At 34.4% G+C, this 9,180-nt stretch overlaps 2 pseudogenes across 1 annotated transcript; one reads left to right on the forward strand and one right to left on the reverse strand.

Moving 5' to 3' along the window:
• Nucleotides 1-9,180, reverse strand: part of LOC143893789 (uncharacterized) — a 24,163-nt pseudogene extending 14,983 nt beyond the window's left edge.
• LOC143893792 (uncharacterized) lies at nucleotides 994-5,313 on the forward strand (annotated as a pseudogene). Its single transcript, XR_013255930.1, has 10 exons — nucleotides 994-1,795; nucleotides 2,063-2,321; nucleotides 2,415-2,860; nucleotides 2,960-2,979; nucleotides 3,081-3,169; nucleotides 3,353-3,578; nucleotides 3,687-3,950; nucleotides 4,051-4,261; nucleotides 4,342-4,728; nucleotides 4,797-5,313. The product of XR_013255930.1 is annotated as an uncharacterized LOC143893792 (transcript).

A 9,180-nucleotide genomic window follows, 5' to 3' on the forward strand; every position in this document is an offset into this window, starting at 1 on the left:
CACCACACTTCTCACATTCGTATGTATTTGACCGGAAATGAATGTCCGGGAAAGAATCTACCATATGAAATCGTTTGTATTTCGTATGAAGACTTTTGAAGTGCAATTGAAAAGGTTTGTGAGTCATTCGTTTAATTGTAATTAATTAATTATTTTTACACCATGCATTTAGCCGAAATAGATAAATTAATAAAAGTTTTTATACGGAATCGTTTGTATTTTGTATGAAGAGTTATGAAGTGTGATTAAAAAGGTTTGTGAGTCACCCAGATAATTTTAATTAAATATTTATAAACTCGGTAATTAGCCGAAATATAGATTTTTAGTTATTTATGTTAAAAGAAGAAGGCGCTAGTGTTCCCGAAGGTCCGTCTGCAATCAGAATTAATATAAACGTTTTAAAAATTATTTTATAGTGAAATAAATAAATATACAGACTAATAAGCCTGTAATTATAAGCGATAGTTGCTAATTAAGTTTGTGACTAATATTCTGTCTTGCAGAGAACCTCCGTAACGAGATCAAAGATGTACCAGCTGTGCAGGGTAAAGAGGTTATCTCAAACGCCCTGCCACAGCCCAATTGAGCGACTCAAATGTCATTACCGCTGAGAAGTACTTCTTGCCATTTGAATCAGCATGTCAGAGCTAGTCACTACGGATTGTGGTGACACAGCACTGGACTGCCTGCAGAAGTTAATCGCATAGGTATAGCCATCTCACTGGTAATGTGCCTGATTCAACGGAGCCTAACAAGCTGCTGATTATGCGCATTGTCGAGACAATCTGCGGTTGCGGTTGCTTCACCGGTCCACAGACCGATGAGGGTGTGCAGCTGCAGATTATTAAAGCTCTGCTGACTGTAATGACAAGCCAGCGGAGGTGTGGAGGTACACGAGAGTACGGTACTGTTAAACAATTCGTACTGTTTACAACGTTTACTTGGCGTCGCGCAACCTGGTGAATCAAATAACAGCCCGTGCGACTCACGCAGATGATCAACGTGATCTTCGCGCGAATGGAGACTCAGGCGGAGGAAAAGGTCGTGACGCTTGATGGGGAACATCAGCAGGAGGGTTCTGTCATAGCAAACGGCGAAACTAAAGCCGAGGTTAGTCCAGAGAATGCTCCTAGTAATGATAACATTGATTCTCAAACAATTGTTAAGAGTATTCTTGATGATGTAGTAAAATCCGTGGTGCCATTGGAAGAGGAAGTCAGTTTGGAGAACGGTAGTCCGGAGAACAACGGTGATGAGGCAGCCGCTGAGAATGACAACATGGTAACTGCAAAATTCACCCATGTGCTGCAAAATGATGCAGTCCTGGTGTTTCTCGCTCTCTGCAAGCTCTCTATGAAACCGCTGCCGGACGGCACTCCCGATCCAATATCGCACGAGCTCCGTTCCAAGATCTTGTCGCTTCAGTTACTTCTGGGAATCTTGCAGAATACCGGTCCAATATTGCGCTCTAACGAGATGTTTGTTATCGCCATTAAACAGTACTTGTGTGTCGTGCTGTCGAAGAATGGCGTGTCTTTGGTGCCGGAAGTGTTCGAGCTGTCGTTAGCGCTGTTCCTGGCGCTGCTCGCCCGTTTCAAGATGCATCTCAAGATGCAGATTGAGGTGTTCTTTAAGGAGATCTTTATGAACATCCTCGAGACCTGTAGCAGCTCTTTTGAGCACAAGTGGATGGTCATACATGCGCTTACGAGGATCTGTGCGGATGCCCAGAGCGTCGTCGACATCTACGTTAACTACGATTGCGATCTCAGCAGCGAATCTCTTCGAGAAGCTCGTCAATGATCTCTCTAAGATTGCTCAAGGTTGTCAAGCTCTGGAGCTAGGTGCAAATCAGGTGCGTTATAAGAAAGAGGATGACAGGATCCCAACTAAACAAAGTCGATCCGAAATTGATAACAAATTTTGTAAATTTGATATTAAGAAACTTATTGAAGATAAATACATATATCTCTAAATAATACACTTAAAACGAACAATATTTATTTACTGACAAAATTGATAATATTTACTTTTGCTAATTGTACATATTGGTATTTTTTAGGAGACGAGACTGTTTCTATGGTATCCAATACTTGGTCTACGGATGTGTTGGCCTCAGATAGCGAAATAGTTGAACAACAGGATCGAATATTGCTTGCTGTTCTTACTGAACAGGTTGCATCTGTGTTACCTGCCGAACCTACGCTAACCATGTTAGGCATTAGTGAAACCGCTTCTGAAGCCTGGAGCACAGATGTATTAGCTAGCGATTCGGAAAGATTAAATGAAGTAGATACCGATGACACTGCTAGTGTTGCCAGGTATATTATTACATACTACATATTACATTCGTAAAATATGATTTTACTTGAAGTAAGATATTTTCATAATTACCATTGACAATATTTTCATAGGTCTGATGATACGGTAAGATCCGAGATCGAAATAGAAAGCCGTGCTGATTCCGAGGGAAATGAAGAGACTCTTCAATCTGCAACTCCATGTAAGTATACTACAATTATATAACACGATATTAGCAATATCTGATGACTTCTGATTGCAGCTATAATTACTGATATATAATTATTCCTGATTCTAATGTGACAGGTCGTGGTGGAACCAAGTCTAATTACCGACGTAGTACAATGGAATATGTAGACAAAAACGCTAACAATATGAACAATATGGACTATAGTAAACCATTACGGGATGATAGGCTGGTCCACTTGACAATGGTAAGCAAGTTGAACGTTAAGCACCTGCGCACAATTACATCGCTGCGGCTGCAGTCGCACCGACGTTGCTATCAGCTAATCATATTTCTGCGTCTGTTTTGTCAGAGAAATCCCAAAACGGTGACGTGAAAACAGGTTTGCATTTCTTTACTTAATCCTTCTGTCAATCTGTTGTCTTTCCCAACGAAGAACGTTATACATCTAATTTGAATTTTGTGAATCAGGAGTTGGACAGCTGCATGGCGTCAGTCGGGAATACCGTAGGCCGATTAAGCACGGCTAGCGTAACATCCAGCAGCAGTTCCGGATCAGAACCTCGTGTGAAGAGTAACATTTCAACGTCAGATTTACTAACACCGGCGTTGATGTGTGCAGGCACAGATTACGCAGAATTATGTCGGAAGATGTAACATCATCCGGTAATGTCGCGGGCGGTAAGATATTAATAAATAATTATTAACAATTGTCATATATTATTTTGTTACAATATAAACGGTTTCTGTTTTAATAGTTTTGTAGAATCGAAGATAAATCGGAAAGTATATAATGCTAAAAAAAAGGAAAAGTTTTCCTGCAAGTTTTAGACAGTAATAAATTGTTCTTTTGATTAATTTCAGATACTACCGATGATATATTAGCGAAATACAGAAGAAAGCGAAGCGCAGCTAGGCGATACAGCTTCGGTCGAAAGCAATCAGTCCCGTACAAAAGAGGTGGAAGACGAAAGACTTTCAATCGATTCGAATAATGTAGAACTCTTATGCTTTTGCGGATGCTAAAAGAAAATTACGTATGGTACTTGGCACTGCTGACCTTCAACACATTCCATGGAATACTTCAGAGGTATTTATTGTATTATTTTTCAATCATGGCGTACAAAACAAAGTGATTTTGTTATGGATTACTTAATTACTTAATGTTCAAATATTCGCATATAACATTTTATTACAGAGACATTGTTAGTCGCAGAAAGAAAACGAACTGGTTGCGTTTTTACAACTACAATTGGCAGAAGCTATAAACCTGTAGAATAGAGCATTACTAGCTCATCTTCATGAAACTTTACGTTGCGTGTTGCGTGCGTCTATTTAATGACGATGGATGTAGAAAGATCTTCAAATCACTTCAAGAGGATTATCAAAAGCGATCTCCTTATATCGCATATTTAATCAGATGTCGTCAGGGATTGCTGTCGACATTAGCTCACTTAGATAGGTACTGTTTATATATAAATATCATCTTTGTATGTAACGTATAAGTAAATGTAAGATGCTTAAATGTAAAATGTTAACCGTTTAATAATAATATTTTTCAGATTATGCGTGCGAGTTAAGTGCGATCGGGATGCTATCAATAATCATCTTGTATCCGTTTGTGTGATGGTATTTTTAGAAAAAAGAAGGTTTTTCTCCTGCGTTTCTGCGAAAAGTTTAAAAAGCTTACGTTAGCAGACGAGAAACAGGATCTCGTGGATAATTTTCTAGGGAAGGACCACGTGGAAATGGATAACGATCCGATCTGGCAATGTACATGAATATAATTATTTATCTCGCAATTGATCTTAACGGAGTGTTCAGAGACGTCTGAACTTATTTCTTACTTTCAGCGGCGAGCGTCAACCAGTTAGATTTGGCGAGTCATGGTGGAAAGAACCGTCATGGCACGGGTATACCACAATGCGCTCTATCTAAATGAAGATAGAGATGTATATAGGGACCAGCTTTTTCACGGTTACATCAAAAAGTTGGCAAAGGTCGTAACTCATCCAAATCACAAAAACCTACACATTTTAAAAGTTCATCATTACGAATGCCACTGGTCATGGGCGCAGGCTGAATTGGCTGTGATATCGGCGTATAAGACTCCTAGGGATAAGTTGCAGTGTGTATTTCGTTGCGCGACTACCATCATGAATCTCCTCTCTATGGCGTCGGAAAGAGGCATACCTGCTGCCGACGATCTGACTCCCGTGCTGGTCTATGTCATAATCAAGGTATGCGATTGAAAAGAGAATTGTGATTTTAGCAAGAAGAGTGATTGTTAACGTGTGCTTAATTTCAGACTAATCCGCCGTCGTTGTATCGACTGTTCAATATGTAGACAGCTTTTACGGGAATCGATTGGAGGGAGAGGAACAACATTGGTGGACGCAATTCTGCGCCGCGATCGAGTTAAAACAATGGATTAACAGTTTTTCAAGAGTATCACGATAAATAAGATTAGATTCGATGCTGGTGATAATGTAGAAATGTATCATCATAATCATAATTTGACGATTTCATAAAGAAGAAGACCAATATCTTTGTGTAAAGCTAGCTGAACAGTTTTATGCTTTCAGTATCTTAATTAAAATTCTTAAATAGCCTCTTAAATAGTCTAACTGTTAGTTCTTTCGCACGTTATTATGTAACATTAGCAAAGACTGAATCAGATTATACGTAAAGTGTGGCTTTATCTTTATTTGTAACTCTATTGTACAATTTCACAGGACATCGAGAAAAAAGAAACGTTTAGATATTCTATAATTTATGTGTAAACAATAAAGAACTTATAGAGATTGATAACCATTTTAGCAGGATATACTGTGTTGGCGTACTCTTTCTACATACCTTCCCCAAGAGCCGAGATTCAAACCAGATCCGTAAAAAATATCGCCACTTTCGTAGAGTTTTTGTACAGTTTTACTCTAAGAATATCGCGAGAGAAAGAAAGACTTCGGAGATTTTTATCTGAATCGATCGACATAAAGAGAGAGCATAGTAAAGAAGCTAGCTTTCGAGAATTTGAACGCATAATACTTTGTTATAATACTATGAGCGAATTAGTTTACGTCACTCTGTCAAGTTTTAATATTAAATTACTAATAATATATCGATATCGGTAGTTTAATAATAATAATACATTAAAAAACGCTCTATTTAAAAGTAGGGCAATCCTAATAAACGACTGTAAAAAAAATTCAAGGTGGAACGCAATGGACAATTCGGTTGCTCTGACATGCTAACTTAAATGGCAAGAAGTACTTCTCAGCAGTAATGACATTTAAGTCTCTTTTAATTGGGTGGACGTTTGAGATAACCTGCTCTTCACCTTGCACAGCTGGTACATCTTTACAAACTTAATTAGCAACTATCGCTTATAGCTACAGACTTATTAGCCTGTATATTTATTTATTTCAGTATAAAATAATTTTTAAAACGTTCATATTAATTCTGATTGCAGACGGACCTTCGGGAACACTAGCGCCTTCTTTTTTTAACATAAATAACTAAAAATCTATATTTCGGCTAATTACCGAGTTTATAAATATTTAATTAAAATTATCTGAGTGATTTTTACAAACCTTTTTAATCACACTTCATAACTCTTCATACAAAATACAAACGATTCCGTATAAAAACTTTTATTAATTTATCTATTTCGGCTAAATATGCATGGTGTAAAAATAATTAATTAATTACAATTAAACGAATGACTCACAAACCTTTTCAATTGCACTTCAAAAGTCTTCATACAAAATACAAACGATTTTATATGGTAGATTCTTTCCCGGACATTCATTTCCGGTCAAATACATACGAATACTTTTCACAATTAATTTCCGATGGCAACACCCCGTGTTGGATCAGGTAATCCACTAAATCTTCTTTTTTAGCCATTAGTTAGATAAAATCAAACAACAAGATGGTAAATAATTATTGTCAAATCTGACAGCTACGAGTACGTAATCTGATACATTGGCGTGCTTCATTTCTTTAAAATTACGTGATTGTGGCTACAGCGCATGCGCAAGTGGCCAAAGCACATGCTCGTATCCACTCGTATCAGTATATGTTCTGTGCTCGAATCGCTGCATTTCGTCGATATGTCAGATTTTCTAACCTGAATAGTCGTCAACTGTAGCGATTTACTAATATTTCTCGCTTCGCGAGGCAGACCGCTGTGTTTATCTGCCAGAATCTTCTATTTCGTGCAAAAACGCGTCGATTCAACATAATTTCATCTATATTTGCGTTCAGGCCCGTATTCTAAATAAATACCAAAAAAATTAACGATTAAGCGCTAACCAATGTTGGTGCAATCCACCACGTTCTTAAACTTTTCATAATATATTGTATCTGAAGAGATACTTTTACATATTGATTTTGTTGCATATTCGAAATGTAAAATCCGAGCATGCTGAAAGCACTTTCATTACCTTCAATGTATCAGGTACGTATTAAAAGAACACTAAATTTATCTTTAAAAATAAGCAAAATTCAAGCCGCTGTAACTTTGTTAAAAATGAACAAAGTTTATATGAAAAAATATGATTGTAAAGCTTAAAATCTCTACTTTTGAATGGTTACTATTATTTTTTAGTTTCTGTACATTTGGTAATTTTTACATATAGAAAACTACGAGCTGGACAAAATAGAAAATTTTCCTTTTACTTTGTGGGCCTGTCACGTGCACAAAAAAAATCTCCGAAAATTTTCGACTTCCTAATGTGAAAGCTTAAAGTTTTCCTTGCAAAATCTTTTTTAAAAAATGTTCCTACAATTTTTTGTTACTGATTTATCGTGGATTGAATAAGAAATGAGCATTTTAACTTTGATTGCTCATAACTCCCTTTAAAATCATCGTATCGCAATTCAAAAAACAGATTCTTAAAGCTGAAATTTTGCTCTATTGAACGATATAATTGCCAAATTTTTTTAAATAACATTTAGACATGATACAAATAGATAAAAATAATGCAAAAATTAGTAATTTTTCTTTTTTTTATTTTAACTGAAAAAACATTTGTACAGAACAACAACACAAATTTATTCTTTATGTTTTTTGTACTTTTAAGTACCCTGCATTTAAAAAAAATTTGCCAAATAGCTATGAGATTTTTTTCATGGTGCCCACTATGGTTTTATGGAGCAAAACGTACAAAAGAATGTAAAATTGCTTAAGAAGAGTACACAAAATTGAGTTTTAGGAACTGTTAGGGAAACAAATAATTCTTACAGATTTTTACGTATTTTGAGTCGTAGATCCGAAAATGGCCATAAAAATTATATCTATAGCAGAAAAAACATGGAAAACGAAAAAAAATATGGAAAAACATGAAATTGTTTAAATTCGCAGACGTAATTTTTAAACATAAGGAATAAATTTGTTTTATTGTCCTGCACAATTGTTTTCTGGATTAAAATAAAAAAAGAAAAAATCGCTAATTTTTACATTATTTTCATTTATTTGTATCATGTCTACAATTTATTTAAAAAAATTTGGCAATTATACCGTTCAATAAAACAAATAAATTTCAGCTTTAAGAATCTGTTTTTTGAATTGCGATACAATAATATTTTAAAAAGAGTTATGAGCAATCAAAGTCAAAATCCTCATTTTTTATTCAATCCACGATAACTCAGTAACAAAAAATCGTAGAAATATTTTTAAAAAAAAATTTTGCCAAAAAAATTTCAAGCTTTTACGTTAAAAAATCAAAAATTTTTGCAGGATTTTTTGGGCACGTGACAGGCCCACAAAGTGAGAAAAAATTTTTCTATTTTGTCCAGCTTGTAGTTTTCTATATGCAAAAATTACCAAACTTACAGAATCTATAAAATAATAGTGACCTTTTAAAAATAGAGGTTTTAAGCTTTAATTTTAAATTTTGTTCATTTTTAACAAAGTTACAACAGTTTAAATTTTGCCTATTTTTAAAGATAAACTTAATGTTTCTTTAATTTTTTGTGAGAAGTGTATAATTTACTTTTATTTAAATATTATTAATTTTTATGTATAGTAATTTGTTGCAACTAATTACCAATTTGCTAATTCAATAAAAATTTAATTTGTTGTTGCTAATTTTGTGAATAATTAAAAAATAAAAATTTTTTGCCAATCCCTGCTTAACACTACAAAATGGATGATATTAGTACAAAATTACCTTTTTCAAAAAAGGTAAAAAAAGGCGCCAAGTACACGCAATGTATTTTGTAAATTCAAAAATCTAACCTAAGTGGTAGCTTTATTTCTGCTTCACAAAATTATGTTACTTAATTTAACTCAAATGACATGAATTTAAAAAAAAATGTATCTTTATTTCTCCTTCACAAAATTATGTTACTAAACTTAACTCAAAAATGACATGTATTTCAAAAAAGATGTAAAATCTTTAAATTAAATTGCGCCAATTGTAAAAAGAAATGTATATTGTTTTAAAAAATAATTGTTGTGCAACTATTATACTTTTAAAAAATAAAACCCAAGTGGTATCATTGTGTTCCTATTCAAGAGTCTTCTTATTTCAACCCAAGTGGTAATAGCTTCTTAATTCTTCTTAACAAAATTATAATATTACAAAGAATCATTTAAATTACAAAGAATTAAAGAAATAACAGTACAAAATAAAAATATTTAATTAAAATAAAATAAATAAATTCTTGTAAAAAAACTTGGCGCTGCT

The sequence above is a fragment of the Temnothorax americanus genome, unplaced genomic scaffold (genome assembly GCF_048541705.1).
Source record: "Temnothorax americanus isolate GAGA-0224 unplaced genomic scaffold, ASM4854170v1 Scaffold129, whole genome shotgun sequence".
In the NCBI taxonomy this organism is placed as follows: domain Eukaryota; kingdom Metazoa; phylum Arthropoda; class Insecta; order Hymenoptera; family Formicidae; genus Temnothorax; species Temnothorax americanus.